Here is a 15,011-nt window from a genome sequence, read left to right on the forward strand (position 1 = left end):
GAAGAAGAAGAAGAAGAAGAAGAAGAAGAAGAAGAAGAAGAAGAAGAAGAAGAAGAAGAAGAAGAAGAAGAAGAAGAAGAAGAAGAAGAAGAAACTGAGAAGCCAGGGATATAGCCCAGTGGCATATTGGCCTGCTTGGCAAGTGCAAGTTTTCAATTGGTTGTCCAGTACCATAATAGAAAATGAAGATGAAAATGAAGATTAAGACAAAGATGAAGAAGGAGGAGGAGGGGGAGGGGGAGAAGAACAGGGAGAGGAGGAGAAGGAGAAGAAGAAGAAGAGTGGGATGGACAGGGCTACAGGGTGGGGGAGAGGGAGGAAGGGGAGGAGGAAGACATGAATTAGTACATTTTCCCCTAATAAGACCAGTAAAGAATTAATATTTAAAATACACATGCGCACATGGAGCTACAAATCAATATGTAAAAAACAAAAATGCAATTGAAAATGAGGAGAGAGGTATGTGTAAGACATTTACTAGTGATATAATTCAAGGGACTGAGGAAAATATACATATGTTTAAAATATTCATAATAATAAAAAGGTAAGTCAAAGTAAAAATTAAGAAATAACTTTACACTTCTTGTATTCATAGAAATAGTCTTGAGGGCTGGGGAGGTTACTCAGTGGAATAAGCGCTTCCCTGGCAAGCACAAGGTCATGAGTTCAATCCTCGGTTCTGCCAAAAAAAAAAAAAAAAAAAGAAAAAGAAATAGTCTTGAGAGTGTTATTCTTTGAAGAACTGCTAACATATTGTTTCCAGTGTGAGTGTTGTTGTATTATTAGGTCTAGTGATATGATGGGTTTCTTGTTACCATTGTTTCAGATATTTTGTGACTTTACATTTTGACTTTTGATTATGTATCTCAAAAGGAAGCATAATCAGCAATGTTCTACATAGAATCACTCCTTGTATTATTGAGTAATTGGACCAAAACAAACCCAGGGTTTAACAGTGAAAAAACAAAAATATGAAATAGAATGAACAAATAATATGGACCGTCAGGATCAGCAAGGGTTAAATTTCTGCTCAGCAATCTACGTGGAACGAATTATTTTCAACATGATATTAAATGGGGCACAATGTGGAAAAAGTTATCATGGCCAAACATCATGTACCTGAGCAATTCACATAAGTAGAATACAAGACATAATTCACATGAATACATGCATATTAAAAGAGAAGCATCAAGGAGAATAACAACCATAAAAATGGAAAGAATTTTAGAACAGAGAATAAAGACAAAAAAGGAAACACTAAAAAAAAAAATGATTTGCTTCAGACCAGCGATAAGAATGCAGAGATGTAAGGGTCCGCACTCGCATGATGGCCTGCTCTGGTGCTTTAAGTAAGTGCAAAGGAAACCAAGACATACCCACTGTGTTGATTAAGTAGCAGCCACACAGAATTTTTGAAGCAAATTGGTAACAATACTGACTTTTATGACTTACAAACCTATTTTCCTGAGAAAAGACAGATTTTGGGCAACCCACTCAGGTCCCCCTTGTCCACTCTTCTTTCTTTCTTTTTTTATGAAAGTCAATTAAAAGTTTATTTTTATTTATTTATTTTCTGCTTTCTTTTTTCCCATAATTTTATTGATAAACAAATAGCAACAAGACAGTTTTAAACCAAATTGGTAGGAAAATTTCAATAATTAACACATGGCATACATTCTTCCTAGTGGTTATTTCACTATTATTTCATCTTCCTTCAAGGTGTGGACATGATATTCTATTTACAAACTCTATTAGAACAAATCCCTCTATTCATTAACAGAATGTAGCTATATATCTATGCTAACCACTTTGAATACACAGATACAAAATGCACATTCATCTGAACACCCTTTTTGGGTTAAGTTCCATTATTTGAATATTATAGGTGTGTTAACTCAGCAAAATAATCTATAAGAGTCCAGTAGCCCATAATAGTATTGGGTCTTCCACTTGACTGGCAATGTCAGAAATTGTTGACCTGAGTCCCCTACAGCTCAACATAACAGCATGGCTTTACTTTGCAAAGAGTTCATGAACAATAATCAAATCGCAGGGGAAACACTTGTCCTCTCTTGAACAGAAGCTTTGCTTCCCCCAATCAATATAGTCTGTTTAAAAAAAAACAGACAAACAAATATAAAAACAAAGCTATTATTTGTTTGATTTCTTTTCTAATTATTTTAGCATTTCTTATTTATACCATGATTATGAATAAAAATGACTCTACATGTAATGTTAAAATGATTTAGACATGTAATGTTAAAATGGTTTAGAGATTAAAATAATGTACATGCAGTAATTATTCAAAAATATTTAAGAATACTATATTCATATATTTAAATACATTAAAAACACGATTGGCTAAGTAGCTCAGTGGATTAAAGCGTTTGGAGGTTAGATCCCCGGGCCTGCAGTGCTGGCCCTGCTCCCCCAGGTGTGCTGAGATGAAAATTAAGACTGGGCATGGTGGCACGTGCCTGTAATCCCAGCTTTTGGGAGGCTGTAAACAGGTGGATCAGTACAAATCCAATCTAGTAGTGAGACCCTGAACAGCCTGTACTCCCTTTCCCAAAATACAAATAAATAAATTAATTGCTCAATAAAAAAAAATATATATATATATGTATATATGTATATATACATTATATATAATTAAAAGAGAATTTATAACTTAAAAATAATTATCTTAAACTTTTATTTTTTTTTATTTTATTTATTTATTTATTTATTTATTTATTTATTTATTTTGCGGAACCAGGGATTGAACTCAGGCCCTTGCACTTGCCAGGGAAGCGCTTATTCCACTGAGCCATCTCCCCGGCCCCTATCTTAAACTTTTAAAAATTTGCTTTAACTCTATAGACAATAAACTTTATTTATTTTATTTATTTATTTATTTTTTGGTATTTAGTATAGGGTCTACAGGGTCTCATTACATAGACTGAACTCCTAGTGATTGTCTTTTTTTCAGCTTCCCAAGTGCTGGGATTACAGGCACACCACCATGCCCAGTCTTAATTGCCATCTGAGCAAGCCCCAGTGGTGGGGCCAGCACAGCATGTCTGTGATTGAACCCCCAGTTCCTACATCTGCCTAAACAGGTGCTTTAATCTGTTAAACTATCTGGCCGGCTGGACAATAAAAATTCTTAAGCTGTATTTTCCAATCTAATTATTTGACTTTTCCTAATAGATAACATTCTGTATAGAAGGTCACAATTGAAAAAAATTGTTAATGAATCTACTAATTTATAGAGATTTTTATGTTTATTGTTTCTTATTTCATATTAATTTTCAGTTCTCCTTTCCATATATTAATATGCTAAACAAAATTGTTTATTTACATACATGTGGCAGTATTTTAAAGGACTAGTACAATATTATGGGCATCTGACCAATGTTTTTTCACAAATAATCAGTGCAAACAGAAATGTATACTTTCAAAAGGCTTTACTTTATGTACTATGTTATATATTTATGAAATTATAAATGAGTAGCAAGTATGAAAGATGGGAAATACTCCAAACCTTCATGCTATTCAGTTAGGAAAAGTTCATAATTTTGACAAGTTTGGGAAAAAGTTTGGAAAGATCCATAAAAGAATGTATTGAAATTTTCTATATTTTGTAAAAAAGAGAAAATAAATTTCTGTATTCAAGAAGTGAACATAACTGAAACCTCACATTTCGACCCCAGCAACCCTTTCCTACGTAGGTATCATGATTACTCATCGCTCTCACATAGAGTTCCACAGCTCTGACCTCACTAAGAATATATTTTCCTTAAATTGTTAGCAGAAGAAGGTATTCAGAAACCAAACGTTTTTCTGTTTTTTTGTTTTGTTTTTTTTTTTTGTTGTTGTTGTTGTTGTTGTTTTTTTTAATTCTTCACAGTCCCACATAAGTCAAGAAGTGTGTAGTGCTACCAACAGACCCTGGAACCCACAGCCCACTAAGCAAGCAGAGGCCAAGTGTTCCTAGGATACATTTCTATAGAAAATAAAACAACAAAGAAGCCTTTTCTCCCACATTTCTCATCTCACTGTGGGAATTCATTCTTCTGTGTCTATAAGCACCAGCAGATCTCGCGCTCTGTGCACACTTCTAACGCGGCGTTCTTAGTGTGCATCCCTAAGCAACTCATGGAGCAATTTTTGTCTCGTGTTTGAGACATCCACACCAGATATCCATTACAAATCGCATACTAAATCATAATTCTTTAAGATCTGAAGTTGTTTTCTGCAGCTGATAATATTTGTATTATATTACTTTTTGAGACTTTCTTGGTGTACCATCCAGCTTGTAGCTGTGAAGTTTCTCCAAGCTCAGAAAGACCCAGGCACATGGCCCTCAGTGAAGCAGGTAAAACTTTAAAAGAAAATAACTAACTCAGCATATTTATATTAAATAACCTATGTTAAGGGCCAGCCAAATAGGTCAGCAGATTAAAGCATCTGCAAGCAGGCATGGGGGCTGAGAGCTTCATCCCCGGCCTGCAGTGCTGGCCTCACCCCTGGGGCGCACTGAGATGGCAATTGAGACCAGGCACGGTGGCACGCGCCTGTAATCTCTGCTCTTGGGGGCTGTAAACAGGCGGATCACTATGAGTCCGATATATTAGTGAGATCCTGAACACCCTGTAGACCCTTCCCTAAAATACAGAAATGATAATAATAATACTAGTAACAAATGAAAAAAATTATCTTAAATTTTCCCACTGTCACATTAATTTGACCATTAATCACAATGGCCAAAATCTTCACACAACCTAAACATATCTGTGAGTGTGCAAATAGACACAAATCACACAATCACATACATGCAAAGGGATCCTTCAATTTACCCAACCAGTGAAAAAATTTCCTATTGTGACAGCATGCATAAGCCCAGAGGACACTTCACTATGTGAAATTAGCCCTACAGGAAAAGACCAGCTCTCATTTGTATGTAAAAATCCTTAAAAGTTAGGGAAATTCATAGAAACTAGCAAACATAATGCTGATTCCCTGTTAAGAAGAAGAGGAAATCTGAGAGTCAGCATGCACAAATCCTCGATTAGAAGGTGAACAGCACCTGTGATGGTTGATTGGTTGTGTCAACTTGAATAACAGAAGTTAAACTAAATCAGCAGTTCCGGACCCTAGGCGTGGAAGACCCAGTCTAGGGCTGCTTCTTCTCCCCACTCCCAGCTGTATAAGTGGAAATGGGAAAGGCTGGCCCTATTTCTGCTTCTTTGAAGGTCTCCAATCTTCGCCCGTCGTCACAGAGGTTGTCTCCCATCTTAAAGCACGCACTCTTAAGTTCCCACCACGGTTCTCTCAGCCTCCTGGCATAAAGTCTTTGCCTTTCATAGCATACCCATAGTTCTTTGATAGAGCCCCACGTTGGACCCTGCAGTGAGCTCCAGAACTTGGACTGAAGTCTCAATCTCCAGTGTGCACACACTGTCCACATGCTTCCTCATCCAACTCTGTGTGTCTGTTGTAACCCAGTCTTGCAAATTCTTATATATTTCTGTATTTTGTGTTATAGCTGTCTTTCTAGTAAACACTGATTGGCATTTTCTGAATAACATGGAAAAGTTTAGTAAATACATTCGTGTTCCACACTTTTAATTTGCTGAAAGTGTAGATCTTATGCACATCCATTGCCTTGGTTACTTTCCTGTTGTTGTTGAGACCCACACCCAAATTACAGGGAAAGGTTTACTTAGTTCACATTTCATGGAGGTTTCTGTCCATAATTACCTGGCTCTAAATCAGGGTGGTTACAGTGAGGGGCAACAGTGAGGGCTGCAGAAGATGCCAAAAGCATCCAGAACAGAGGAAGGGAATAAGCTCCCCCTATATACGGACCACCCCCTGTGGGTGGGTACAGCACTCACACCATCTCCCTGCCCTCTTCTTGCACAGGATGAGAATGTTTACAGTTGAGGCCTCTGGCCCCTTTCTGAGTCCCTTATTTAAACTTCTACCTTTCTTCAAAGGTGACACAGTGAACAACATCCTAGTGCAATAAGGCCATGTCCCCTGCACACTGGGATGTAGAACTGCTGAGTCACTTGGGTAGGGTTCTAAACGTCTCAAGTGGACACGGTGTATCAACCCTTTCGTGCACACACACAGGCCACCACCTGAGGTTACAAGTATCACTGCAACAACCATTTCATAACATATATGAAATCACCACATTGTGCACTTTATTTTCTTTTCTCATTAAATTTTTTAGGACAAAATTAATAATTAATTTGTCCTGAGTGGTGAAGATGGATGGTCAAGGACCCTTTTCACATTTCTGTCTTTTTTTTAAGATTTAAAATTTCTGAATTTAGTTGAACTTGTAACACCACATTTCCAAGAAAAATGAACATTTTGCACAAGAAATTTGAATAAAATCATACCAACATACACAAAAATGAAATTGTCCAAAACTTATTGTAAAGAAAAAAATCATTAAAGCATATACATAAAAAATTAGCTATGGAAGAACAAAATTAAATAGCATCATATTCCACATTAGAAAGAAAAGGAAAAAAAAAAGACTAAGTGTGTAAGAAACTAAACTAATTAAAGGACTGTAAGAAAGAAGAAAATCAGTCCTCTCTGAATTTCATTAAATTTTGTTTTAATCAGTCTCAAAATTCTGTGACAGATTTTTGGTTAAGTTCTTTCCATTAAAAAGTATTGATTTTAAAACTAATAACTTTAAAACTGCTGCATGCATGCATGCAAAAAAAAAAGTCCAGAATACATTCTCCTTTCCTTCTGAAGGTTTTATGATGCGTTGTTGTCATTAACCAGTTTTTCACTATTAAAATTAAATGGCCAATTGGGAGAAACATTGCTGAGACTGGTCTTCCACTGCTGACTAAGACTGAGGTGGCAGGTGTTAGAGATAATAATTGTTTAGCCTTCTGAGCTTTCTAGGCAGACCATGACCTTGCCAGCTCCAGCAGCCTTCTTGTCCACAATTTTGATGAGACCCAACTGTCTTCCATTCCAGGTACTGAAACTTATGAAAAGTTGAAATATTTTACCTGTGTAAAATTGGAAAAAATTTGTCTGCAGATTGGAGAAAAAAAAATACCCAAGAGATCCCATTTTCAGCTTTCTTATAGAAGGAAGTCATAAAAGCAACAGAAAATTCCCTGAATTGATTTTTGTTCAATCAGGTGAGGGAAACATACAGCAACTGTTGTATATTTCCCAGAGGTGGGTAGTCAGAGAAGCCCTTGACACCCAGGGGCTTGCCTGGAACCATGTCAGCAATGACAGCATCATCAGATTTCAAAAACATCAGTCCATCTTCCAGCTTCTTACCAGACTGGTGATCCATCTTCTTTCAGCTCAGCAAACTTGTAAGCAATGTGAACTGTGTGACAGTCCAGCACAGGGGCATAGTCAGCACTGATCTGGCCTGGACGGTTCAGGATAATCACCTAAGCAGTGAAACCAGCTGCTTCCATTGGTGGGTTATTTTTGCTGTCACCAACAACATTTCCACACTGGACATCTTTGACAGACATGTTCTTGATGCTGAACATTGTCCCCAGGAAGAGCTTCACTCAAAGTATCATGGTACATTTAAACAGACTTGACTTCAGTTGTGACACTGACTGGAGCAAAGGTGACCACCATGCTGGGTTTGAGAACATCAGTCTCCACTCGACCCACAAGGACAGTGCTAATGCCAACAATTTTGTAGACATCCTGGAGGGGTAGCCACCAAGGCTTGTCAGTGGGGTGAGTGAGTGGACGGATACAATCCAAAGCTTCAAGCAGTGTGGTTCCACTGGCATTGCTGTCTTGAAAGTGACCTTCCATCCTTTGAACCAAGGCATGTTAGCACTTGGCCCCAGAGTGTTGTCAGCATTCCAACCAGAAATTGGCACAAAAGCTACGGTGTCAGGGTTGTAGCCGATTTTCTTAATGTAGGTGCTGACTTCCTTAATCATTTCCTTGTATCTCTTCTGGCTGTAGGGTGGCTCCATGGAATCCACTTTGTGAACATCACCAATTAGTTGTTTCACACCCAGTGTGTAAGCCAGAAGGGCATGCTCACGGGTCTGCCTGTTCTTGGATATACCAGCTTTGAATTCACCAACACCAGCAGCGGTGATCAGGACAGCAGTCAGCCTGGGATGTGCCTGTAATCATGTTTTTGATGAAGTCTCTGTGTCCAGGGCCATCAATGATGGTCACATAATACTTGCTGGTCTCAAATTTTCACAGGGAGACATCCATGGTGACACCACGCTTACGCTCAGCTTTCAGCTTGTCCAAGACATAGGCATACTTGAAGGAACCCATCCCCATCTCAGCAACCTCCTTCTCAAGTTTTTCAATGGTTCTTTTGTCCATGCCACCGCATTTGTAGCTCAGATGGCCTGTGGTGGTGGACTTGCCGGAGTCCACATGTCCGATGACGATGATATTAATGTGAGTCTTTTCCTTTCCCATGTTGGCTTTGACTTAGTGGTGGTGTTCACCTCACCTGTGATCTCACAGCAATCCTGTTGTGAAAAAGCCACATTGTGTACTTTAAATATACAGAATTATATCTGCTGGTTAAGGCTCAAAAAAGCAAAGGCAACCAAACAAAATAGAATGATGTTCAATGAAAGACAAAACTAACATGAAAGATTAAAACAGATTTTCACATCCTAAGAGTAGATACTTTAAAATTGTTCTAAAGATGAAATTAATTAGGAAGTTAGTTTACCGTTCCCAGCACTGCAGAGGCCCCTTCAACATAAGGAGGGCAAACTAGCTCTGTATGGGAACTGTGCAAAATTAATCCTTCTTTCTAAATAAGATCCCTCATCTGAAATCTGATTAAACAAAAATAAATTCAGGGAGTTTTCTGTTGCATTTATGACTTCCTTCTATAGGAAAGCTGAAATTGGGATCTCCTGGGTATTTTTTTTTAACAAAAAAGCACAGGAATTTTTGTTTTATTTTTTTTTTTTAGCAGAAGTGGTTTATTTTTATTTTTTTTTCAGAATTTTATTGATAAACAGCAATGAGACAGTTCCAGGGTATTTTTTACTTTAATCATCAGACAGATTTTTTTCCAATTTTACACAGGTAAAATATTTCAACTTTTCATAAGTTTTGGTACCTTGAAAACTGTTCAGTTATATTATAGTATTTTTACTACTCATATCTCTGTATCCATTGTTATTTGTGTTGCTAGCCTCATGGTTTCAGTGTTTAGACCATCTCCATCATTTCATGGCCATGAAGTCCTTACAGAAATGCATGTGCTCTGAACAGGAACTCTGCTAAATTCTTGGGTGAAGCATGTGTATATAACAGAAACTACTAATCCTGGAAGAGTTGATTACACTTGAATACATGGTGCTCTGTAGGAGTTTGCATGTGATATTGCCTAGGACGGAGCACATTTTACAGTAAATTCTTCCTTGTAAGCGTCTGACGAAGGGACTTTTACCTAGCTTCTACATTTGTGCACTATATGATCAAGTGTTCATGTTGATCAGGATGTATGTGTATATGGAACACCTTACTATCAATATATTTGTAAATGTCCCCCGTGAATTCTGCACTTACTGTTGATGCGTAAGCAATAGATGTTATGTGCTGTGTGTACATGTGTGTGTTCTTGCAACCGTATTAGGGAAATGCTCCCTGGGTTAGCTTCATTGCGGAGATGAGGAGTCAGCTGATCAGAGATCTAAAGACTTGCTCGAGGTCATGTAGCAAGTAGATCAGGGGATGCGGATTGTAGTCAGTCAGATAAGCTTAATTTTAAGTAAAAAGAAAAGTCTACAGTAGCCCAGGTGGGTATCTGAATTCCTGATGCACACAGTAGGTGTATCAAAACATCATTTTTTTTTCCTAAGGCATTTTCCAAATGACTCAGCAGATAGTACCAGAGTACAGAGAACACAGTTGCAGAATGAACAGGAAACAGAGACAGCATTTTGCTTTTCTTATCATTGTTCTGTTCTCTCAAGGTGAAGCAGAAATGAATGATTAATCACCCACCTACATTTGGCTTTATTTATGAAATCTCACACAATCAATAATTGATTTGCTCCCTGGAAGTCCCAGCTCCACAGACACTACAAATGACTTGTTCTTTCCTTCCAGAAAGGAAGAGATGTTCTTGATGTGTTGGAGATAACAGTGCAGAGGACAGACAAAAGTTTCAAAGTGACTAAGAAGATTTGCTGTGGTGTTAGGTGGCAGAGTCCTAGGAGAGACATTTGTGGGTTATTGTTTTTTTATCTCCTTTAAAGACAAAAATATATATTTTATAGGAATGGTGTCATTGCCTCTAAGTGATACCATTGATTTTTTTTAACCTTTCTTAGATTATAACTTCAGCCAGACATGGCTAAATGCATTAGAAAGAAGAAAGATGGAATTTTTATTTTGAGTTATTGTTAAATCCCACCAGAGTGAGTTTTCTTTCGCTTATTTAGCAATAATAAATTTTGTATGCTCATAACTCATCCCTTTTGTTGTAGTTCTGTTTGTTGAGGAAAGATTTTAAATAAAGGAGAGCATGCCTACTTCCCTGGTGGGGCCTGCGAATGATGTCATATTTTCCATGTGGACCAAAGGGGATATTGATGTATTGTACAAAAGATGAGAGTTTCACAAACTGAAGCAGCTAAATTGACTGAGTTAAGTTGGGAAATTGTTTTCCAAGTATTCTTCCCTCACCCAATTTGTACTTGCAGATCTGTGACAATGACGTAGTCATGACGATGTATCTCAGAAGAACACTGTAAATGCCAACTGTGAAAGCAGCAGGCAAGCAACGTAGTGAGGAGTGGAACAGCAGCTGGGATGGTGTTTGTGGCAGTGCCAGCTCCTCATTTGCTAATGCTAATGAGGTTGGAAAGGCACGGCAGCTCATCCTTGTCTCGTCCAGAGTTCGAATGTACTGGGGACTGGGTCTCAGAAAACGAGGGAAAGTTGTCCTTTGGCAGAAAAAGCAAGTATAAGTCTTGAGTTTGTAGTAACCAGGTTCCAAATTACTACAATGTTGCCCCACTGGTCCTTGGAGGTGCCTTGTAAAAGGAGGAGCTCTATGTTCTCTTGAATTGTATTTAGTGCTTACTGGTGCTGAAAAGCAGCCCATTAAAATGTAAAAACTTCCTTTAGTGCTTGTGGATGTGTTTCACCTTCAACAATTTAAAGGCCAAAGTAATGTCTTATTTTCAGAAATTTCAGTTCTTAGCATCAGGAGAATAATTAGTTAAGTAATAAATATTTTGATTTTCTGTTGAAAGCTTCATAAATTCTTCCCATTTTTGTCTACCTGGTAACATATTTTTACTCTGTGTAAAATAAAACTATATTAATATGCACTAAGATGCTGAATCTTAATGGTAAAGCGGCATCATATAAAGCCTGTATACAAGTCTGTAATTATCTATACAGTTCAGGTTTTGATAGGTCATTTTAAAATTTGAAAAGTAAGACTTTCATTGATATGCTTTCTTCCTGGCTTTTAAAAAATATTTTTCCCTTTTTGTAGTTTGGAGATTGCTAAATCAACATTCACTTAGACTATAAATGTTGATTCTGTATACAACACCAAGTATACTCTGCCTTTTGGTGGATTTAATAAATGAACAAAATTTAGAAGGATTTCAAAATGCTAGATAATAGTTCATGTGAGACTTTATAGCTTAAGTCCATACATGAATTCTCACTTATTTAGCTATATGGATTGACAAATAAAATCGAAACAATTGTAATAACTTTCTATAGATTTAGAGTACTTTGTCAATTTTATGATACCAACCTAATAATATAGCTTTGAAAATGCCCAGCGAGCACATCCTGGTAGGAAAGAATTCGATCTGCAGGTGTCCTTATGTAAGCAAAGGAATAAGATGGAAATCAAAGGTCGTGGCCTCTACACATGACAGGACCCACTGGCTGCATCCCTACTGCGCACTGCAGGGGCCAACAGGAGATGGTGATGGGCCTTGAACTGGAAAATGAGCATCAATCTAAGGACTACGTAATACCATGGGAGCCTCGGCAGCTGGTTAAAGGAGGATGGCCATGGCCGGTGATGCACAGAGTAGAGGCTTCCTGCAGTGGGCCACAGCCGTCGCTGGTTAATAAACTTGAACCTGTGGTGAAAGGCAAGGACCTCACAGTCAAAGGTAGTTAACCACTGCTAGGAAAATCAGCACCCAGTTTTTTTGGCTAGTAGAAGGAGAGGCTGGTAAAATCTACCTGAAACATCTGGGACACTGGCCCACCTTTCATACATCTTGTATTGTATCAAATTTAGGTTGCCAAATCCTGGTTTTTCCTTTTTCTTTCCCTAATTCTGATGTGAGAAATAAAAAACAAAATATTTAGACCAGGCCTCTGGGGAGAACTCAGTGGTCTAAGCACCCACCTGGCAAGCACAAGGCCCCAAACTCGATTCCTGGCACCAGATGTTGGGCCAGCCCAGGAACCCTTGGTGCACCATGCAGCCACCAAAACCAGGACAAGGTGGTGCACACCTATAATCCCAGTACTCGGGAGCTTTCACAACAGCATGGCTTAAAAGAGGAGAGAGGGGTCAGGGACAAGGTGTACCTCCTAGCACAGTCCCTGCATGGCCCACATCTTCCAACTGTGCTACACATGCTCAACTTCCTGCCACTTCCCAATATGGTGCCCAGCAGGGTAGGTTCAAGATCTAAACTTTCATAAGAATTTAAATGTTCTCTGTGTTACTTGTTATACCAATACAATATAAATAGTTGTTATATTGTGTTATTTAAGACATAGTAGCATGAACAAAATACATGTAACTTATTTATATATGTTGCATATATTTTTTAAAAGCATTTTCAAGCTGCAGTTGATTGAATCATGGATCCAAATCATGAACATACAGAGAACAGAAAGTGATATAAAATACTTCACAATATCATTTCATATGATATATTATGCTATATGTATCTTATGCTTAATATATGACCTATATATGTGTGCATGTATATAATGTGTGCATGCATATACACATAAACGTGCATGTATCTTTTATATAATTGACTTAGTAGATTTATGTGGCTGGCAGGGAATCAGGAAACTGCTCATCGGAGGCCACCGAGAAGCACGGGGTGGAGCTCCTGGGCTGCACTGCAAGGCCCAAAGTGTTTTTCGAGGAACCCTCCTGCTGTTTTTGAACACTTCAACTGACTGAATCAGGTTCCTGTCACATGTGATCTGTTATATTTTCATTCATGAGGACATGGGATTGTGGAAATTATCCATCTAATTATCCATGTCTGTACAGCAGCCCTTACAGTGCAGCTGAATAAATGCAGACTACCGCCCAGGACATTGGCACAGAGCAAGTGACCATCCCCGTTGCTCTCTGCAGCTACAGAGCTGCTTCTGTCTCTTGTAAAACATTTATCAGCACGTGCTTGCAGTGCATGCCAGTCCCACTCACCGCAGGCAGCTCACTCTCGCATGTGGCTTTGCGCAATTACCTTGTCGTTCACCTCTCCTGTCCTCTCATCCTCCTCTTTTCTTCTCTTGATCTCATTCACTTTTGCAAATATCTGGTGCTCCAGTTCCTAGGGTCCCTTTGTTTCACTCTTTAGTATATTTATACTTTGGATTTCTCACATGTGAGAAACTATATTATACTTAATTTTTAATCAAGTATGTGTGATTTATTTCGCTTAATATGGTCTCAAGGTGCAACTATTTTCCTAAAATGGCTCATTTAGCTTTTGTATGATAGAGTAGCTCTCCATTATATGTAATATTTTTATTTATTTATTTATTTATTTATTTACTTACTTACTTAGTATGGGTCTCACTATGCAGCTCGGACTCACAATGATCCTCCTGTCTCCCCAGCATTGGGGTTACAGGTATGCTCCACCACATTTGGTTTCAGTGGCCAGCTAGGTGAACCTGGTTCCGGGGCAGCACAGTGTGTGGTTCCAGGGTTCGAACCTGGGTCCTTGCATTTCCCAGGCAGGTGCTTAGTCCGCAGAGTTATCTCCCCTCCATTGCATATAAATAGCATATTTGTTCTATCTTCTCATCTTTTGATGGTCTTACAAGTTCCTTACAAGATTTAGTTATTGGGAATTTTGGTGTTGTAAACGTGGATATGCATGTATTTTTAAAATATTAAATAAATGATGGAGATGACATTTTATAAGAGAATATGTTGTGGGAGGCCATTAACTGGTATCCATTTTATAATAGTGTCAGCCGTTTTCCTAAGTTTCTATTCCCCTGCTGAGTTAAGTTTATGGTCCTTTTCACCTTGCCCATTCCCCGTGAATCACGTGCTATGCCCCAGGAGTGGCACCTTCCCCCATTGCCTAGATACCTGCTGACCCCAAAAGCCCAGACTTCCTCATTCCTACACTCCCTATATATACCCAGCACCTCCCCTGAATAAACTGAGACTTGATCAGAATCTTGACTTGTTTCCATTCTTCGCATCTCCTGTCCTTTCTCCCCTCTTCAATTCCCTGCTCCTCCCCCAGGTGACCTTCGTTGACTGACCCTCTGGTTCGGGACAATATGTAGGGTGCAAAACAGTTCTATTTTTTTTTTCTTGTCTTTCAAAATTCCTGAGAATCATCTGAGGGTATATGCATACATTTTTTACCTTGTTAAAAAATATGTTTTCAAAATAAACAGTAACAAAGTGATCCATTCAGTGAACACTAGTGTGTACATCACCTGATTTTAACAATGGTCAGTATTTTGCCAATCTAAAGTACACACACATTTCTCTTACCACCAAGTTGCTGTCCCACCTAGAAATGAGTCTGTTTTGAAAGTAAAAAGAACATATGCTGCCTGAGGAAACAGTGGTGGATCATGTCCTGGTCACCAAAGGAGGCGAACTCAGTAAACGTAACGGTGAGCTGATCAACCTGTGCATTATTAATGTGAAACTCGTGCTCAATGGGTGCTTTTTCCTAGAAGTTTAAACAATCCAATGGACCTAGAAGCTTGTGTCTGCCAGAGTTACGGTGTTCAGAGCA

The 15,011-nt window shown here is 38.5% G+C and overlaps 1 pseudogene; it reads right to left on the bottom strand.

The window, feature by feature from the left end:
• Window positions 1–6,903: 6,903 nt before the first annotated feature.
• LOC101582914 lies at window positions 6,904–8,457 on the bottom strand (annotated as a pseudogene).
• Between the last annotated feature and the right edge of the window lie 6,554 nt (window positions 8,458–15,011).

This window comes from Octodon degus, unplaced genomic scaffold (genome assembly GCF_000260255.1).
Source record: "Octodon degus isolate 3935 unplaced genomic scaffold, OctDeg1.0 scaffold00129, whole genome shotgun sequence".
In the NCBI taxonomy this organism is placed as follows: domain Eukaryota; kingdom Metazoa; phylum Chordata; class Mammalia; order Rodentia; family Octodontidae; genus Octodon; species Octodon degus.